The following is a 22,281-nucleotide window of genomic DNA, read 5'->3' on the forward strand; positions in this document are numbered from 1 at the left end:
GGGTAGACATTATGTATTTCTATACTAGGAATATATGTAACGCAATAAAAGTTTTTAATAAATTGGTATGTGCCTTCAGTTCCTTCTTTTCTTCCTTCCTTTCTTCCTTTCATTCCTCCTCCATCCCTTCCTTCCCTCCTTCCTTCCTTCCTTCCTTCCTTCTTTCACATTGAGTAATTACAAGGTCCTATGATAGGTGCTAGAGTAAAACAATAAATGAGATAAATAAGACATGGTGTCTACACTGAAAAAGCTCACTGTCAGAAAGAAGACACTCATACAGCCCGGGCAGCATGACTCAGTTGGTGAGCATCGACCTATGAACCAGGAAACCACAGTTCAATTCCAAGTCAGGGCACATGCCCAGGTTGTGGACTCCAGTATGGAGCATGCAGGAGGCAGCTGATCGATGATTCTCTCTCATCATGGATGTTTCTAACTCTCCCTCTCCCTTCCTCTCTAATAAAATAAAAATATCAAAACCAATAAAAATATGTTTTTTCAAAAGACACTCATAAACACCTACCTGAAGTACTATGTTTCAGGGACTGAAACAGAAGGCTAAAAAGAGCACAAAGCATGGAAGGAGGTAAACTCTTGCTGAAGTAAGGGGACAATGCGAAATCAAAGTAGAACTTGCAGAGTCATAATACAGAAACTTAAAAGATGAGAAGCTTAATGACCAGGAGTATAGGACAGTATGCAGACAGTGTGAGAAGGGATAGATGGAAATCCATCAATTGATCAAGACAATGCAAGGACTTCAGCCTGCCTAGAGATTTGGGGACAAGAACCAGAAAGGTACTCTGTGCATCAAGATGCCAGGAGAAATCTTATCCTGGAAAATCTTGAAAAGCACACTAGAGTGTTGGCATATTATCCTGCCAGCACTAAGGAGCCAGTTGTGAGTTTTTAAAGTGGAGTGATAGGATCATTTCTGGATTTTGTTTTGTTTTGCTTTTAAGGATCACTTTAAGGTTGCTGCATGAAGAACGGATTGGAGGATAAGAAGCTGAGACATTGAAGGCAGTTAGAAGAATAGAGTATGGGCTTTGCTGACACTAATTGACCTTGGGGTCATCCTAATAAGGATGAACAAAGCAGGAGAAGAAACTCAGGAATTTCAAGGAGATAGAATTGTTTGGACTTTGTTCTCCTTCAGATGGGGGGTGAAGGAATGGTTTAAGTTGCTTCCCAGGTATCTCGTTAGGGATGAAGGGTAGGGAAGGTACTTAATGAACATTGTTGAAAGAGGGAACATAGCCTGGCCGGCATGGCTCAGTGGTTGAGCATCAACCTATAAACCAGGAGGTCATGGTTCGATTCTCAGTCAGGGCACATGCCTGGTTGCAGGCTCACTCCCCAGTGTGGGGCATGCAGGAGGCAGCTAATAAATGATTCTCTCTCATCATTGATGTTTCTATCTCTCCCTTGCTCTCTAAAATCAATAAAAATATTTTTTTTTAAGAAAGAGGGGACATAAGTGTAGGGTCAGAATTAGAAGAAAGATAGCTCAAACCTAGGAAACATGTCTCCAAAAAAAATATTTGTAATTAAAAAAACAAGGCTGTGTATTCTCCTTTTAAGAATACTCCCTGGAAAACACACTTGAGACTTCTGCTTGCTTTTCCTAACATGGTTACCCCGAGATGCAAATGAAATTTTTTCAAAAGGTGGTCTTTATTCCAGGTGAGTATGTTATTTTAAAACATCTAATCATTAAGTGAAAAGGAGAAAGATGGTTTTAGGGGCAACTGTTTGGAACCATTTGGAAATAGTTATTGGTGATGTCAGAAAGCTAGATCTTATAGGACCAGCTTCATGCAAAGGGAAGAGTCAAGGAGTGTCTCCAGGCTTCTGGTTTTGATGAAAGAATAGATCGTGGTTTTATTCAATGTGAGCAAAAACTAGTTTGTAAGGAAGTTCATGAATTAATCTTTGAGCTGTAGATAACTTGTGGGACAACCAAATGGAAAACATCTAAACAGCTGTGTTTAAATTTGAGGAGCTCAGAAGACTAATTCCAGCGAGTGACACAGACTTGAGCATCATCTATGTGGTGGTTAAAAACAAGAGAGGGAATGAGACAGCATGGACTCTACTTTCCTTTTCATAGTATGGCCTAGATGTGGCTGGAAAAGGCAATATCCCAGAGACTCCAGCTGTGACAGACCCCATATGGCTACTCTGAGAGCTGAGGGCAGGCATAATTTTCTCTATATCCTCACACAAGTTGGGAAGGGCTAGTATGGAAATAGGAAGCACAGGAAAAGTAGAACACATAGAAAAAGGATTCTATGGGGGAGTCTGTGGATGAAGAAGAGTTGATTTACAGTGGAATAAGGTTCCACAGCTCACAACAGAAAACCTGAGGAGGAGGCCAGGAGGGTAGGAAGGAAGCACACTGTGGATGTATATGAGAGAAGAGCTGGCCAGAGAGGCCCACATTATTACGGGTGGCTGAAGATGGAGACAAAATTATCAGGGTTGGATTCCTGCCCCTGAGTCTTAGCAACTGCTCATTATTTAGGAATAGATTTTCTCAAAAAATTTGCTGGAGATATGGCTTTTTGCAAGGTAAACCAGTGTCCTAAATCCAAGTACTAGCTGAGGCTGAGCACCCCACAATTAAGGGACCTGGGCTAAAGTCTTTAGCCTGTGCTCCAAGGGGAAGCAGGATGAGTAGTAATTCTGAGACTCCTAAAGATATGGCACCAGAGACTCCTTGAATGAGTGGATCCTACCTGACCAAGTGGTAGAGGGAACGTTTTTCTGACTTCCTCTGTAACATTAGCAGCAACTTTTAATGGCTTAGAGATACGTCCTCAGTAGATGGCCATCCATTATTTAGGAGGATGCATTTAGATCAAAGACAGGCAAACTGGAGCCCAAAGGGCCAAATTGGGCCCACTCCCTGTTCTTGTAAACAAAGTTTCATTGAAACACAGCCACTCCCATTTCTTCAGTATTGCCCCTGGCTGCTTCAGTGCCACCACAACAGAGCTGAGTTGTAACAAAGACTGTATGGTCCACACAATCTAAAATGTTTACTATCTGGCTCTTTTCAGAGAAAGTTTGCCAACCCCTAATTGGATAATCTATATAAAGCACTTAATCCAGTATCAAGCACATAGTAAGTGCTAATAAATAATGAGATTTTTTTTTATTTTTACTTTTAAAGCCAAAACTTGATTGTTAATGTCTTTGTTATTGGCAATTTAATTTCAGATGCTCTGGACTCGTGATCCATCCTTGCTAATTTACATGTTATTGGTGGGAAATTTTTCATATCTATCCATTTTATCTAAATGCATATACATATAATTTCAGCCATATGGATCTTTACGATGGGGAGATCATGCCTAATTCAACCATATGGAAATTATTTTCAACGTAAAAGCATCTAAAACCAACAGATGATTTCATCTCTTTTATATACGCAATTATTATGAGAGCCAAAATGTCATACTTTTGGAAGCCAGGACAAATGAATTCTAAGAGGGTTTTTTTAAAAATCATTAATACTGAATATAAAAAGGATAGGAAAAGTGTGATTCAATTAAAGTATAACCTTAATACTTGTCACATATGAAAATTAACAATGTGCTAGAATAGCAAAACAAAATAAGATTCATGGATCTTATGACCTATTTTCCATTTACTTTAAGCATATGATTAAGAGATTTCAGCATTAAAACCAAAATGCTGTGATATGGCAATTCACTATACATTAACCCAAGAGATGTTCAGAATTTGATGGAAAGAAATTTCTTCTGGAGAATATACCTACTTAATATATTTTATTACATTTAGTGGGAATCAGCTACAGAATGTAATGTGAGAACAGGTAGAGTGAGTTGACATCTCATAAAGAAATACCAAAAAGTGACTTTTGAAATGAAAAGTGAAATAGCACAGCTCCATTGCAAGGAGGTTCCAGTGTAGAGCTCAGGTGGTGATGGAAAAGAAAATTACTAATTAGGGGATGTCTACTTGTGTTGTGTTCAATTCTTAGGATCCTGGAAGGGCAGAGAAGTTCATGCCTTATAACAGGGGTCCTCAAACTTTTTAAACAGGGGGCCAGTTCACTGTCCCTCAGACAGTTGGAGGGCCGGACTATAGTTTAAAAAAAAAACTATGAACAAATTCCTATGCGCACTGCGGGCCCGGGATGAGTCGGCTGCTAAGCAGGACAGGCAGCGGCACCCGGTGGGCCAGATAAATGTCCTCGGCGGGCCGCATGTGGCCCGCAGGCCGTAGTTTGAGGACCCCTGCCTTATAAAATCTTAGCCATAGTCATATTTAAAACAGCCATGGGTTGTTTTCAATGCCTGTTCAGCTCCTCTTTTGCCACTTATTTACCCTCTCATGAAGTTCTCTCTTTTTCCCACAATGCTAATGCTGTGATGGTGGAAATGTTTCATATCTGCACTATCCATGTGGTAGCCCCTAGCAACCTGTGACTCCTGAGCACTTGAAATGTAGCTAATGCAACTGAGAACTACATTTCTTTTTGCTTAGTTTTACTTAATTTAAATTTATCCTATCTAATAAAGGGGGAATATGCTAAATGACCCTCACGCCATTGCAAAGATGGCTGCACCTACAGCCCATAAGGAGGGAATATGCTAATTGACTGCCACGCCCTCAAAGATGGCAGGGCCCACAGCCAAAAGATGGTGGCGCCCAGTCCCCTCAGCCCCACCGGAGTGGCAAGCACATGGCAAGGCCAGGCCCACCCTCAGGCGGGCCTGGCCGCTCCGCGCGCCTGCCTCCAGTCCCCTCAGCTCCCCAGCTGCCCAGGGCCAGCACGAGGCACAGGAAAGCCTCAGGTGGTGGCTGCCCAGCCGCCCAGGGCGAGCCGAAGCTTGCGCTGCCAGCAGTGGCAGCAGCAGAGGTGTGATGGGGCATCGCCTATCCCTAATCGCCAGGTCGCCTCCCACTCCTGAGGGTTCCCAGACTGTGAGAGGGGGCAGGCCGGGCTGAAGAACCCCCCTCCCCCCGCTCCAGTGCATGAATTTTCATGCACCGGGCCTCTAGTGTTTAACCACATATGGCTGATAGTTGCCATATTGGACATCACAGATTCTAAACTGAATATATTTCAGATTGTGCTTAGAACAAAGGGAAATGCTGGGAATTTTTTCTGTTAGGACACTGACTGATTAATTGCTTGAAGATGTCTCTTAACTACACAGGAGACCCACTAAACTTGACTCCCTACACTCTGCACCTCTCATTGACTCTCATCCTTCGAATGTACTTATCCTATGTCCCATTTTTGAAAAGTATTTCTTCTAGTCACTTATCTGATTAACTCAGTAAAAGATAGTCAGTAAAAGAGCAGAAAGTGTCAAGAGATAGTGCCTTCTCTGAAAGACATTTTCAGTCAGTTGGTCCAAAGACAAATATCACAAATTTTTAAGAAAAATAAATCATTCAGGTTAAGATTGAAAAAAAAATCACTTAGAAACTGTGGAAAATCTTTACAATAAAATTTTGGTATGAACAAATAAATTCAGCACAATTCCAATTTTATGCATTTGTGCAATCCTTAGGTGTTCAAATTATTATACACAATAAAAGTGAGCAACAGAGTTATGGAAAAAAACTCTTTTTTTACATTTTATAAAAGTGAGCAACAGAGTTATGGGAAAAAAACTTTTTTTAATTTAATAAATCTTTATTGTTCAGATTATTACAATTGTTCCTCTTTTTTCCCCCCATAGCTCCCCTCCACCTGGTTCCTACCGCACCCTCTGCCCTTACCCACCCCCACCACTGTCTTCATCCATAGGTGTATGATTTTTGTCCAGTCTCTTCCTGCACGCCCACACCCCTTTCCCCCCAAGAATTGTCAGTCCACTCCTTTTCTATGCCCCTGATTCTATTATATTCACCAGTTTATTCTGTTCATCAGATTTTTTATTCACTTGATTTTTAGATTCACTTGTTGATAGATATGTATTTGTTGTTCATAATTTTTATCTTTACCTTTTTCTTCTTCTTCCTCTTCTTAAAAAATACCTTTCAGCATTTCATATAATACTGGTTTGGCGGTGATGAACTCCTTTAGCTTTTTCTTATCTGTGAAGCTCTTTATCTGCCCTTCAATTCTGAATGATAGCTTTGCTGGGTAGAGTAATCTTGGTTGTAGGTTCTTGCTTTCCTCCATTTCTTTCATTTGTTATCTGTTTCTTTGTCTCCTCATTTTGACTGCTTCCCTGAGTTGATGGAGTGGCTTTGTGTGCTAGGTGTCCTATATGGCCCAGTGGCTCAGCCTCCCCAGTTACCTGAGGTGGACACTCTTGGTGCACCCCTTTGTGGGCTGTGTGCACAGTCTTGTTGTAGTTAAGTCTTGAATGTTGTTGGTATCACTGGGAGGAATTGACCTCCAGGCCAATTGGCTGTGAGGATCAGCTGTGTCTATGCTGGGAGAACTTCTGTCCTGGAGACAGCCTTATGAGACAAGACTTGCAAAATTGCAAAAGCCTCTGTGCTCAACTTGGATGGGGCGGAGTCTCAGGTCTGAGCAGACAGCCTTGGCTTCCTGTCAACCCTTCCCTAATAGGCCCCTGGGTCTCAGTGTCCCTTGGTAATCGCTGCAAGCACCTCTGAGAGAAAGCCGCCCTCGAGTTTCACCCGCTGCCAGACAGTCCAGTTTCTCCCCCAGTGAATCTGGATTCCCAGATTCTCGCCTGGAACTGGAGTTCAGCGCAGTTGGGAGCTTCCGTCTTCCTCCCACTAGAGAAAGCCACCGGCACACTCAGCAGTCAGTCCTCTCTGCGCGCACTTGCGCGCACGCCTCCAGAGCTCTGCCTTTTGCAGCTCCCCTGAGTTTCCGTGCACTCCTCTCTTTTCCTGACAGTCCAGACTCCCCCCATATGAGTCTGGGACCCCAGGGTCTCGCCCGGAACTGGGGTTCAGTGCAGTCGGAAATGGGGTTCAGTGCAGTTGGGAGCATCCGTTTCTCTCCCGCTAGAGAAAGCTAGCCAGGCACTCAGCCATCCGTCCTCTCTGCACACGTGTCTCTGTACCTCAGAGTTTTGCAGCTCCTCTGAGTATTCGAGTGCCCCTCTTTTTCCTTCCAGTTGTAGAATTTCCATTCAGCCAGCTTTCCTGTGGTTCTGGATGATGTCTGTTCTGTCTTTTAGCTGTAGTTTTGAAACTGTTGTGTGAGGCAGCAGTTTAGGTGTTCACCTATGCCACCATCTTGGTTTCTCCAAAACTGACTATTTAATATAAGAAATTTCTAGAGGAACTGTAAAATGGAAAGAAAATTTATATAACCTGAATTTATTTATTTTTCTTAGGTAAAGACCAGTCTGCCTATTAGGTAATGCATTTTAAAAGTGTGTCAATTTCATTTATGACTAAAGTATGTATCCCACAAATCTGCCACCAAAACGTCATCTTTCTGATGAAATTATTATTTTTTTTTTTTTCTGAGTTTCAGTACCTTTTCTCCTGAGATTTAGTTTCTCCACCTCCAATGGAGATCAAACACCTGAGCGACCTCCCTGTGACCTAGAACTCAGGGTACAGGCTGCCCGCTGTTACTGGGCAATTCTGAGGAGAGAAGATGATTGTATCTTCAAAAGAGTCTTAAAGAGCAGAATGTGCTGTGGCCGGCCAACCAGCCTGATCAGGTGCGAGGCCGGCCGGCCAACCTCTTGCGGCCCCTCCCCAAAGCTGGCCCTGATTGGCCCCGATCAGGGCAGGCCGGCCGGACTCCACCTGTGTACGAATTCATGTACTGGAGCTGCAGTAGTTGTATAAAAGAATAAGGCCAAGTCCTTTTTATTCCATTTGGCTTCCACCCGACATAGCTTAATCCCTGGACATAGTTCTATCTGAGCCACTTGGCTATCTGTTGGCTGTCATGTTATGTTTTTAGTTGTCTATGTTCTAAATTCATTTCAAATGTATGCAATTAAAAGGTTTAGATAATCCTTAGGTTTAATGGAAAATAAAATTAACATTTGATGTGTACAAGTGAAAGGGATATTTTAAATCCTTTTTGGTATCATAGGGATGCTAATAGTGATAATTAAACTGAAGGAAAGTTTTGATAAACTTAATATTAGCAGAAAAATAAATATTGATCAAAGTTGCTGCCTTAATTAGATTGAAGTGACATAATGAAAGATAAAATCGCAATTAAATATTTTTAATTGCCATCAAAGAAAGACGGAAAGTGAAAAGTAACATAGGCTTGGGGAAGTAGAAAATAATTATGTAAAAAAGATAAAGTATGCATAATACTGCAAGTGATGTGATAACTTTTTCCATTTTTAAGATTAAAATTGTCTATTCTTATAGGCTCTTGACACAGAGATCCACCCCTCATGCCCCAACCCCATTCTGAGGAAACTTGGAAAAACTCCATTTTAGAGCCCAGAGCTCAGTAAGAGAGAAACCTCTGATCTCCAAGTTAACCTGGGTCAAAAGACTTCCCTTTGTGTGAGGTGGGCCCTCAACAGCACAGGTAAGATTTATAAACCAGAAAAATGTTTGTCTAAGTATGAACCATAAAGGGAGTTTCTGTGGGTCAGAAGTGAAAAAGGCATTCGCAATGGGCTGAATTGTGCTCCTCACTCCGCCATTCATATGTTGGAGTACCTCAGAATATGACTCTATTTGGAGATAGAGTCTTTATAAATGAGGTCATGAGCGTGGGCCCTAATCCAATATGACAGGTGTCCTTATAAGAAGAAAAGATTAGGACATAAATACACATAGAGAAAGACCATGTGAGGACACCCAAAGAAGACAGCCATCTACAAGGCCTTAGAAGAAACCAAACCTACCCAGACCTTGATCTTGGACTTCTCGCCTTCAGCACTGCGAGAAAATACATTCCTGCTGTGTAAGCCACCCAGTCTAGGGTTCTTTGTTATGGCAGTCCTAGCACACTAAGACAGGCACCTTTCCAAAATGTCTAAATCCAGTTGGTTCCTCCATCAAATCACACATTAGGGGAGTGATTAAAATGTGTCTCATTACTATGAAAGGAAGACATGTCATGATTGGGTTTTCGGGTGCTGATCACAAGATTTTCTCACTCCACTTCTAAACACAAGATCGTCTAAGCCAGATCTGAGATGCTTGCTCATTTTCCTACTTTTTAAATGCCTAGCAAATAGAACTACTAAGTGATTAAGTAACACATGGTGAACATGAGAAGCAGGAAAAAAGAAAACGCTGTCTCCCAGTGACAGTGTTGTCCAGACCTCTTCCCCAACTCTCAAAAGAAGCCACTGAGGAGAACTTGAAAATAAATGGGAGCTGTGTGAAACAATCAACCTCACTTCCCAGCACTCGTGTCTTTGTCAAGCAACAGGAACACCAGCATTGCCCTAATGGAAGGGAACAATGACCTATTTATTCTGATATCCTGTCTCCTGCTGAGGGTTATGCCAGGTTCTTTTGAGGAAGGGCTAAACACCACTAAGTACCCTATTGTGTACCACTTGATCTGGTATGAAGTGGGGGCACTTTGGAGAATATGGGAAGGGTGGTCTTCTTCCTGAAGCATGTGGGATGTGTAAACAATATCCAGTCATTCGTCCCTGAATTTGGATTTCTGGGGACCTCGGTTAGCAGGATTTCTGAACTGCAAAAAACATGCTGTGAGTGGTGACAACGCACACACCACTGTGTATTTTGTTATTTGCAACCGCCTTTCGGTATCTCTGTGTCTGGCCTTCTTTGCCTTCCAAAATCATCAGAGTTTTCTAAGCTTTTTATTTTGACCTTGGGTAAATGTTATGTATTCAATTTTTCACTCTTGCACATGGAATACTAATAACTTCTAGTATTCCATATTGATTAGGTATATTAAAAATTTATGACCTCTAACTTTACCTGGAGCATCAAGACAATTATTCTATTTATCTCTACTTGATATTCACCTTTTTACACAGCTGTTTATAAAAACAACAACTCTATTTCCTCTGGAATGCTTTGCAACTCCAAATGCGTTTTGTATTTCCTACTACTTGCATTATTTTGTTAGAATTGAATGTTTACTCAATGAAATTTTTATTACATATTTTATATTTATTCATGGGGTTTCAAAAGACAGCAATGATTTTAACTTCTGTACTGAGTAGCCATATATTCTTATAAAAAGTTTCAAAGTCTCACAACATGTTCTCATTATACCTCATTATATCTGGGTCCCTGGTTCTTCCATTGTTTGTAGCACCAGTGATGAGATGCCCTGAAAATATACAACTGGACATCTTTTATGTGGTAATGTTTCTGGGAAGAAATCGAAACCTCAATTCTTATCTTCTTAACAGAAAGATTTCATTCAAGAGACAAAGGGCAGCAAAACAAGCAAAAATGTATTGGCTGAAGCAAAAGCACACTGAGACAAGGGCTTGGCATAGAAAAAGCAACAGGAGAGCTTAGGCGGGGCTGCTTTGGCTCACTGGGAAGTCAGAGAAAAGGGGGCCCTGGAGACAGGCTCAGGGACTTAGCCTGGGATGAGCTGCTGCTGCCCATTGCTTCCCTAGTTGCAAGTCTCCTGGGGTCCCTTAGAGTTTAAGAGATCATGGCTGGGGGAAGGAGAGAAAGAAGGGAATGGCACAAGCATGCTCCTCAAAAGGAGAGGGGTGCTGGGTCCTTAGTGGTAAAGGTATTTCTCTCTCTCCTACAAGCAGGAATCTTAGGGGAAGTCTCAGGGGAGGGTCTCAATAGAATAGTCTTCAGCTTTCCAAGTGTGCTCTTTTAGAATTGTGGTCTCTACTGACAGAGACCAGACATGGAGTCATTAGATAATGCGCTGGTCCTGAGGCAAACAAGGCATCATTTCTCTAGTTTTGCTACTTTTCTGGGCCTGGAGCTGACATACAACTGAGGCCTAGATGTTACCTTTAGAAAGGAAAAGCCAGGGGGGCTAACCTGCACGACCAGTGATATGTTAGGGGAGGAAAGGTCACCTGGAGCGAGGTCCTTGTTTTCCCAGTTTTGCCCCTTGCTAAGCACCTGGGGTTTTTCTGGCCTGGTGACCTTCTACACCTGGGCCATCAGCCTTGCTCTGCTCATATATGTCTTAACTGCCTATTACAGTAAGAGCTACAAGAAAATGGATAAAAACTCAAGTGAAACATTATTCCGAAGCAATTTTCTCTGAAAGGAATGCCCTCACTGAAGTGACAATAGGGTTCATATGTGAAAATGCTCCTTTAGAAGCACTAGAAACTGGGGCACAGCCAGAGTGCTGTTCAGGGTGGCCTGCAGGAGTGGATGAAAAATTAGCAGCACATGAAGGGGCAAGAGCCATTCGCATTGCATTTGAGCTTCCACTTATTTTGGCCAACCTCCTATTGTCTGGTTCTGTAAATCTGTAAAAAATAATATTTTATATTGTTTTCATTTTATGAGAGCAATTTTATTAAACTCAATGAATGCACTGATCCAAATGTATAAAATACAAAGCAGTCTGCCCCATATAACCTTATGTTTTTAATGATGCAATATCCAGAAATAACCAGACAATAAAATTATATCATATGAGATAAGAGAAGACCAAAACATGAATCCTATTTGACTGACCCATTCATGCTACACTCAACAGTCCTGGTCCCAGGATACTTCGCAGAAATCGTGGAGTAGAGTTTCCATTTAGTGATGTAGAAGAGAAAAAAATATTTTTCTCTCTACCTTCCTTGGTTCAATAGCTGGGGCCCACAAATCAAACTGATTAAAGACATTAACAAGGGAAAAAAAGTAGTTCTAATTACATATGTATGCACTACATCTCACAGAGAAAAATGTGGCTCCAGCAGGCAGCCAGATGAAGGAGATTTGTATACCATCTTAGGCTAAACAAAGGAAAAGGGATTTGGGGCTTCTGGGCAGGGGAGGTAAGTTTTGGGAAAGTGAAGGGAAGAAAGGTATGATAAATGAGCGTTGTCTTGTTATGCTGATTAGAGACTCTCAGGTGGTGAGTTGTGCTCTTCCTGGTATAGAAACATCTCAACAAATGGAAATTTCCTTTAGAAGTGTAAATTTCCTTCATAAAAGGAGAAATTAATATTATATTTTTAGGCAGTTGGGGTGAGGTAAAGAGTGTCTCCTGTGTCTGCTGGCTCTCCATATAGTCCTTATGCCAAAGTGGCATATTTTGGGGTGACATTTTCTGGTATCCTTAAGTGACATTTTAATCACAAATTAATGAATGTTAAATGCATCACTGCCCACTCTTCTTGTTCATTGGAGAATTAACAGACTTCATTTCATCCCAGAAAAACTGCTAAATAATTTATGAATATAATTTGCTACAAAGCCTTTTGTTTTGTAACAGGAATTAGAAAAACTTTTCTATAAAGAGCCAGATATAAATAAATACAGGGCCAGGACTAGGGTAAGTCATGTGAGGCATCAAGGCACAAAATTTAAGAAAGCTCTCACGCTCAGGGTCCTGCAGGTGCCTCTGGGAATGAGTGCCTATTTAAATTTTGCACCCTAGGCACCTTACTCACCCTAGTCTTGACCATGAGTGTATCTGCTAGGCTTTGCCGGCCAGATGGTTTCTTGTAACCAATCTTGTAATTAGCTAGTTATTAATAATAGGGAAAGAGTAAAGGAAAGGCCAGACATTCTAGGCATGTTATTTGGGCAGCTTCACCAGGAAGCTGCAGCTTTGCACTCCCTGGGAAACCACAGGTCTATTCCCTGCAAAATACTGGGGGAAGGGAGCTGGAAAAAAGGAAGATAGACAGGGGCCCAGTAAAGCTGGGATGACATAGGGAAAGTACTTGTCTCTCACTCATACCTGGGGACAGAGATGGTTGACCAGAATGGGCGGGGCCACTGCAAGCATGCAAAAATCTGAGACTACACAATCTCTTAAACGAAGGAGCTCACTTTTTTGGTGCCCTTGGCTCATGACTATTGTTGGCCTTGCCTCTTGGCTTGTGGGGCTCTTTGCTTCTGCTTCCTTGCATTCACCCCAATAGGCCATGGCCATGTGAGCCCCACATGCAATGGACTAATGGATTGCAATGAGGAAACACAAGCTAAACTAGCTTGATGCTGGACTAGACCCGGCTCCAACATGGAAAGGGAACGTCTGGACACTGACTCTGATTTTAGCTCTGCTAAAGCCCCAGCTACTCTTCTTCTCTGACTGGACTAAGGGAAATGGGACTTTGGAAACTCAGAGATTTAATTCCACAAAAATAAAGCTTTCTACTATATCTCATCCTCCAATGGGGGCCTCTGGAAATTCTTATTCCAGTGGTACCCCAAGAATCCCACCCCCACAAACAACCAGGGGAGAAAAAGCCCTTTACCCTCCATCAACATAACTATCCAACTCTGTCATTTAGCACCATAACATTATGAATAATACTAAATGAATAGGCATGGCTATGTTCCAATTAAACTTTATTTGTAAAAACAGGCAGTGGGCAAGACTTGGCCTGAGGGCTATAGTTTGCCAACTCTAGGTCTATGTGAATATTTAAAATGAATACAAATGTTACATTATTTGATTTGCCCATTAAATTTCATCAGCATGCAGAAAATGTTGCCAACAAATGACATCTATTGAAAAACATGTTTCCAGAACAGTCCTTGGACTTAAGTAATACTGGAAAGAAGGTTCCAAAAGTGGGGTTGATCTCTGGGTTGAGACACATATATGTTTTCACACCTTTTAGAATTTCTTTCCTTTTTTTGGAGGGGGGATTTCAACCACCCACCTCCTAGTTCACTTGTCAAAACACTACTCATCCTTTAAAAGCTAAATTTAAAAACTGCTTCCTCTATGAAACTCTCTTTTTGCCTCACCTCCTCCAAATACAAAATTACTCACACTTCTACTGTGATGATATAGCCTTTGGTTTGGAATTCTATACTAAAAGTCTTCAACCTGCCTCAGGTTACAGTTAGCTATTACACGTGCGTCATCCTCACTAATCTGTAAAGGCAGGGCCCATATTGAACTCACTTATTTTCCAAAATACTAAAGCGTATTATATTCGTGGTGGTCTTTAAATATATATGGAAATAAAGTGAATTGATATTTTGCATTGATTCGCTCTTAAGGGTTTATAAAGTGCCACTCTTACAAGTCCCTCTCATACCACAGCACTCCAAAAAGGAGCTCCCTGAAGCCATGTAGGAAGCAGGCGAGGCAGTCTCTTGGCTCCAGACCATGATCACAGCCCACACTTTATATTTTAACAAGCTGATATACCACCCACCAGTTCATTATTCTCCTCCCATTTTCTGATGCTATGTAACTCGGGATGAGAATATTCGAGGAGTCCAAACATGCTGTCCTTTATCAGAAAAAGATTAATTGCAAACAATTGTTCAAAGTTATTCAACCAAATGCTATGACATCTGGGATTTTCTTCATAATAATTTACTGGTGCAGGGGAATAGAGGATGTAGATGAAACAACAATGAGTTGATGATTCTTATACTTCGGTGATGGGTACACAGGGGTTCTTGTACATTTCTCTCCAGTTTTGTGTATGCTTAAAATTTACCAATAAAAATAGCAATTTAGGTAAAGGGCAGAGCTATTTTAAAGTCTGCCTTTGCCTTTGATAAATATATTTTTCTTTAGAGGCCAATTCACAGGGAAATGGAAAAGAAGGATGATGGATGAATAAACAGATGATAGATCCATAGATAGATAGATGGATGGATAGATGATAGATAGTAAATGATAGATAGATGATAAAGCTTTTCCTCTGTACTCATTTTTCAGACTTTCATTTGTCTTGCCCTAATTTCTTCTAAACCATAATCCATTGGTCAGTGCTTATAGTCACAACTCTGATAGTTTTTTTCATTGTCGTAGCCAAAAGAAGTGTTGCATAATGGTTGGCAGCAGGAGGGATGGGAGAGACACTCACATTAATGCTAGCTAACTGTTGAGTGCATAATTTATTTTTAGACTATTTGAAGTGTTATATATTAATACACTTAATCTTTCTGTATACTAACCAGTGAATTAAATCTTGTTTTTTACCCTATGTTAGAGAAGATATTAGTAACTTGACCAAGTACACACAATTTGCAAATGGAGGAACTGGTATGAGAATGCATACATCTGGCCTCAGAGCCACTACTTGTAACCATTATATCATGTAATAGAAAGCATATAGTAGAATTTAAAGAATTTACCAAACCAGGCCCAAGTTCCCATTCTTTAGCACCTAACTCTATTTCCCAGCTTCTACTCACAATTTCCTCCTTAGAATGTGGTTTGTGTAACTATCTCCACGGACTGCTTTTTCCCAAAGCCTTAGAGGTCCCTCTCAATACTAGTCAGTTTTTATGCAGTGACAAAACTTCAAAAATCTTAGTGGCTTACAACAACAAAGCCTTATTCCTTGTTCATGTTATGTTTCTACTGTGGCATGACTGCAGCCAGGCTGTAGTCTGCTCCATGTGTTTGCTCATTCAGAGACCTAGAAGGGAAGAGAAGCTCCTTTGTGTGACGTGCCTGTGTTCAGGGCACAGAAGAAGAACAGGAGCTCTGATGGAAATTTGTGATGCCTCTGAAAGTCTCTGTGTGAGCAAGGAATATATCACGTCCTCTCGTGTTTCATTGTCCAAAGCACATCATTTGGCCAAACCCAAAGGCAGTGAGGCAAGATGTTTATCCTTCACCCAGGAAGCACAGAAAGATATATGGGATCAGGCAGGAGGGGGAGGGTGGGTGGGTGGGATGTAATCAACCAAAGACCTTGTATGTATATAGGCATCACCCATGGACACAGACAATAGGGTGGTGATGGCCTGGGGCGGGCTGGGGGAGGGGGCTGGAGGGGGTCAATGGGAGGATAAAGGGGGACATACATAATACTTTCAACAATAAAGTTTTGTTTTTTTAAAAAAAGAACGTTTTCTGTGAATAAAAGAAAAAAGGGGGAGGGTAAATAATTGTGAAAACTGGTGTCATCTACCTCCTTCCTTTCAATATCTCTTTCTCACAATAACTGACTTAGCATATCCCCAGAGTCCATCATTACCCACTCTCTGGTTTAAGGTTTTTCTCTAATCATACAAACAGGAGCCTTCAGTGTTCTTAATTCCAACCCTCCCATCTTAGAAAAAAATGGCACTTGTCCAAAAGCATACGTATAGCTCAGGGATAAATTGTTACAAGAACATAGGACTCTTAAATGCCATCCAGGGCCCTCTTCAGGGTTCTCCTAAAGATGATAAAATAAAAGTCCATGGGCATCTGGCCTTTTAGTGATCAAGATTACATTTGGAACAAAGAAGATATTATTATTTAAGATTACATACATCAAAGAGCATAAACCCTAGTACACCATCTTAAACATAAAAGGGGGTTATTTTTTTCACATGATACAAAACCCCAAAGTAGGCTTACCTGGGCTTGTATAGTCAAGAACCCAAGCTCCTTTTCATTTTCATCTTCACCTACTTAAGCATCTTTTTACTTTGTACTTGCAGCAAAGCAGCTGCCTTTCTGGCCCCATGTTTAAGTTCCATGCAGGGATAAGGCTAAAAGAACAAAGAGTGTAAAGAGCCCTGGCTGGTGTTACTCAGTGGTTACAGCATCACTCCATGCACAGAAGGGTCTAGGGCTCAATTCTCGGTCAAGGGCCCATACCTACTTGGAGGTTAGTTCGCTGGTCCCAGTCAGGGCATGTGCCAGAGGTAACCAATCAATGAGTCTCTCTCACATTGAAGTTTCTCTTTCTCTTTCTCTCCCTCTCCTTTCCACTCTCTAAAAATCAATGGAAAAATCATCCTCAGGTGAGGGTTAACAACAAAAACAAAAAAATAAGTGAAAACCTAGGCATACCCCTTTTAAGTATGATAAAATAGCCTACCCAATTCTGCTTATATCCCATCCGTCAAAATTAGTCACAGCATCATCCTTACTTGCAAAGAAGTCTGAGCTACTATCTTAATTTTTTAAGTTTTTTCTGGAAATAATTAGAGTCGCAAGAAGTTGCAAAAATCATACCAAGAGGTGCCAGGTAGCCATTATACTACTTCCCCCCAATGATAGTATCTTCCATAGCTATGGTACATTATCAGCCCCGCCAGTGTGGTTCAGTGGTTGAACGTCAACCTATGAACCCGGAGGTCACGGCTCAATTCCGATGTCAGAGCACAAGCCCAAGTTGCAGGCTCCATCCCCCAATCAGGGCATGCAGGAGGCACCTGATCATTGATTCTCTCTCATCATTGATGTTTCTATTCTCCCTTCCTCTCTGAAATCAATGAAAAATATTTTTAAAAAACTTCAGAAATTTACATCGACAGACCAGACTACCAACCTCATTATGATTTCACCAGTGTGTTGTTTTTCATGAATTCGGTGTTCTTTTTTTTTTTATATTTCAGTGACATTTTATCACCTATATAGATTCATATAACGATGGTCACAATCAAGATACAGAGTAGTTCCATAACACAAAGGAACTTCAGAAGCTGGTTTTTTTTTAACTACACACATTGCAGCCATGAACGAAATCAGGGATCCTGCTAGGAAGAAAAAAGAAAAATGCATTTGGGGGAGCCAACAAGTAGCACCTGCCACAAAGGGCAGCTATTTTAAGGAGAGGGAGTTTTCCATGATCTTGGAGGTATGAATAGATTTCATCCACCCCCCATCCTTCCTCCCAACACATACACTCCTTTTGTCCTTTAGAAATCTCTCAAACAAATGCCATACAATTTGATTTATCTCATACTGCAGGGCTGTAATGACCCCATTGAGATGTGGAATTCATGGTTTCAAGAAACAGCAAATATATGTCTTAGTTCAATACCACTAAAACCACCCCAGAGACCAATGAAAGAACAAAGGGTTTTTATTGTTATTGTTCTAATGAGAATAATTCTTTGACACAGGACCAAAAGGCAACAAGTATAGAGGAAGGAAAAACCTAGAGGGTCTCAAATTGCATCATATTTGACAGGGGTCTGGGAGTAAAGGGATCTCTTAACTCGAGGGCCCACTGTTATTTTCAGTTCAATTCCAGAATTTTCTGAATGAAATCCAGCTATTTTCTTCCTATGGACCCTGAGAAACATTCCTTCTTGTAGTCTAACATGAAAGTTCTCTAAGTGTCAATAATGAGAAGAAATGAATATGAGCAAACGTGTAGAGAATATGCATATTCTAGGTGGGAAAAAATATCTTCCGGAAAGTACAAATCCATATAATAAAATATGATCATTTATTAAAGTGCTTTATTTGAATTTGTTCTGTCAAAACATGGGCAAGCTTGATCTGATGCATCTGATTGGTAACTAATAATGTCCATTTCATGATATTCCAATGACTTATGTGAGATTTGTCCTCCTTACAACTATTGGTTATTGAGGAATCCACTGCAATCATTGCTAATAGAATTAGCAACTAGCTGCTCAGACCCTGAGGAAAATGACCCCTGCCCAAGCAGAGAGCTACGGGAAAAGCAGTTAACCCTTCTGAGCACATCCTTTTAAAATGGTGTCTTTTCCATAATTTTTAAAAAAGGTTTTTTTAAATTGATTTTTAGAGGAAAGGAAGGGAGAGGGAGAGGGAGAGAGGGGGGAGGGGAGAGACATTGATGTGAGAGCGAAACTATCTCCCCTGCACACCTCTTACTGGGAACAAGCCCGCAATCTGTGCATGTACCCTGACTGGGAATTGACAACCTTTCAGTGCATGAGATGATGCCCAATCAACTGAGCCACATCAGCCAGCGCCCCACAATTTTTTGAGGTAGTCTTTGGCATAATATAAAACATCAGAGTAAGAAGCTTAAAACTAAGGGCCAAACTATTCAATATTCTATTCAAACCTTAATGGTCAAACTGCAAGACGACCAGCAAAAATAATCAGGGTGATACCACTGCTATGAACCAGCTCCCCTAAGACTAAGTGGTGCAGACATCAATCCACTCTTTCCCCAGCTCCACTTGGCTCCAGTTCTAGAACCTGCCCTCAATAGCTGTGGGTGGATGATACATTTTTATGTCCTCATTTTCCTTCATGTTAGAGATTAGTTTCTGAACCACAAACAATTAAAGACCAGAGAACGCCATAGGACTAATAAGGCCTTCTCAAGTTTCAGACGTAAGTGAAGCCGATGAGTGTCTGACAATAAGGGGTAGTGAGGACTGTGCCTAAGAGAGAAGCATAAATTCCCTCCCCAAACATATTCAAACACAATAAAAATATCACAAGGCAATGAAAACAGAACAATCAATGGTGTGCTCATTGGATAGTGTGAGGGACAAATTCAGTCTAGGATCCCCCAACATGGGACTTTGACCAGATAAAAGACAAATATGAGACCAGTAGTATTCGTTCAGTCCCCTATCAGCTTCCCAGAAATTGGGAGGGTCGGGGGGGGGGGACTGAAAATTCCAACCCTCTATTTATGGTTGGTTCCCCTGGCAACCAGCCCCCATCCTTAGTTGCTTTCCAAAAGTCACCTCTTAACACAAACCCAGTTTTGGTGGAAAGGGGCTTGTTATATGTAACAAAACACCCATTTCACCTTTATGGCTTTGAAGGTGTTCAGGAACTAAGGACAAGAGAAGAACTATTATAACAAAAGATGCTCTCATTGCTCTTATTGCTTGGCCAGCGGTTTCATCAGCCATGCCAATGTATTGAAGTCTCCACAGAAACCCACAAGGACAGGGGCCAGAGAGTTTCCAGGTTGGGAAACACATGGAGATTCTGGAAGAGTGGTAGAGTGGGAGAGGGCAGGGAAGCTCTGAGCTCGTTCCCCATATCTTGCCCTATGCATCTCTTTCTTTTGGATATTCTTGAGTTCTTTCCTTTAATAAGAAATCAGCGATCTAGCAAAGAAAATGTTTCTCCGAGTTCTCTGAGCTGCTTTTGCAAAATGGGAGGGGGTCATGGGAACCTCTGATCAATAGTTTGGTCAGAAGCACAGGTGACAACCTGGACTTGCAGTTGGCATCTGAAGTGGAGGACAATCTTATAGGATGGAACCCTTAACCTGTGGAATCTAATGCCATGTTGGGGTAGATAGTGTCAAAATTGAGTTGAACTGTAGGATACTCAGCTGGTGTCCAAAAACTGCTCGATGTGGGATTCCCCCCACACCCCCTGCCCATCCACATTGCAACTGGGTGTGGAACATTTTACATGGTTTAATTCAAACCCTAAATAGGATAATATCAAACATTTATGTAGTATTTACTATGTGCTTAGAACTGTAACACATGCATTTCTCACACAATGCTAAGAACCAAGTATTATTTGGAGGAAACTGAGGCACAAAAGGATTATGTAACTTGTCGATGGTCACTCAACTAGTAGGCAGCAAGGCTAGGATTCAAAACCAGGCAGCCTGGCTTCAGAGTCTGTGCTCTTAACACACTAAAATCACAACTCTTTTTTTTTTTTTTAAGAAATTCGATTTCATGTAGTCAAAATAAGCAAGGGTTTCTAATATGCTCCATAACTCCCTTTTAAGTTGTCTATTTATGGACTAGGCTCTGCTTCAGCTTCACTGGGATATATTGATGAGCTCCAGGAAGGACCACACACACGGGTGTGATGCCACAGTCAAATGCTGAGGGATGCCATACTTAGCACAAAGCCTGGGGACATTGCATAATACTTTACATACAAGGATCTTCAGAAAAACATAATCCTTTCTGACCTTAGGCTCAGGAATAGTTACAGTTGTTCTGAACAATGGGTTGGCTTTGAATAACTACTCTTTGGTTTCACAACTACTGGTATATAGCTGGCCTTGTGTCAGAGCATGTATCAGGTTATACATTTTTCTATATTCCTCACTCCAGGCTCTATTTTATGTCCTACCTTTCATTCCCTTGCAGAGGCTATCCTAATTCTTTTTATTTAAGGTATCTGGAATGTGTGAATACTTGTAAGTTTTTCTAAACACATGTTAGAGTAAGATCAGTCAATTAATTAATAAATTAATTGGGGAAGATATTCCACTAAGAGAAGATGGCCCAGAGAAGACAGAGAAGAAGAGAGAGACTTATAGACAACATCAGTTAGAATGCTCTCAGGTAAAAGAAGAAACAAAAAACTATAAGAAGACCTAAAATTCAAGGCCATATACTTTTATCCAACAAGAAGTCTGGAGGTTGCTCCTCCCAGGTGAGTCCATCAGCTCTGCATGACAGTGTGGAGGACAGGTGTCTGACATTGTCCTGGACTCTGCCCTGGGATGTTCAGGTGGCTGCTGCCACTTCCTACATCACCTCCTCATGTGCCTGCTCCCAAAGGTAAGAAAGCTCATTTCAGATACCTTCCTGCTTTCATCCTGGAGGAAAACCCATCTCAGAAGGACTCCAGAAGACTGCCTCTTATATCTCCTTGTTCGAATCTATGTGACATGCCATTCTTGGTTGCCAGGGACGCTTTTTAATCCCTTATAGTAGAAAGCAGAAAAGCAAAATTGAAGCTAGGAATGGTTGTTAAGAGGCCAAATACTCTTGTCTGCCACAAGATTTTAATTAAAAAAAAAAACAACAATCACTGGTTATATAAGGTATTTAACAACACTGATTAGAATCTAGTGTGTATGTGTGGAACAGGCAGGGGGGGGGGGGTCCACTTATACATTAGTTGTAATTAGATTTGTACCAAACCATTAGCAAAACTCTCACAAGAATGTTTGTGTTAACCTTGTAGTCCTTCCCAGGAAAGAGACTGCAGAGCTTCTGTTGAATGCAGAGTTGAGGAGGGAGGTGCACTGGCTGTCCGCAGTCCATGAGGATATTCCTAGGTTACCTCGAGGTTGAAAGCCAGGCAGGTCAAGGCCACATATCCGGAATGATCATCTAACTTTGACAGAGCCGCTCTGAGTTTGTTCTCTTTCTTTACTGGGTTTGAAAAGCATTTAACTGCTAGCAAAATGTCTGATCAACACAGGTAATTTGTTGCAGCTGTAGTGTAGGGTTTCCCAAAATGTGATCTGCATCAGAATCCCCTAGGCATGCTTGTCTAAAATTCATTTCCCTGGATCCCATTCCAGACCTATAAATTCGATATTCTGATTCATTGATTTGGGGTAGGTCCCAAGTTTCTGCATTTTAAGCAAGATCTAAAGTTGGAAACCAACCAAGAGTCCCCATAACCAAGACTGCCCTAAAAAGATACCTATTTCAGTAATTGGAGATGTGACCAAAGTTAAATTTTGAGGATGATTACTTTTAATGCTAATGTTTTTTTCTTCTTTCCTCAATTCTTGTGTTTGACATTTGGCCTTGAAATTCTCATACAGATTCTGAAATTACATTCCTGGTTTCTCTTGG

Source organism: Plecotus auritus (genome assembly GCF_963455305.1).
Source record: "Plecotus auritus genome assembly, chromosome: 6".
Lineage (NCBI taxonomy): Eukaryota > Metazoa > Chordata > Mammalia > Chiroptera > Vespertilionidae > Plecotus > Plecotus auritus.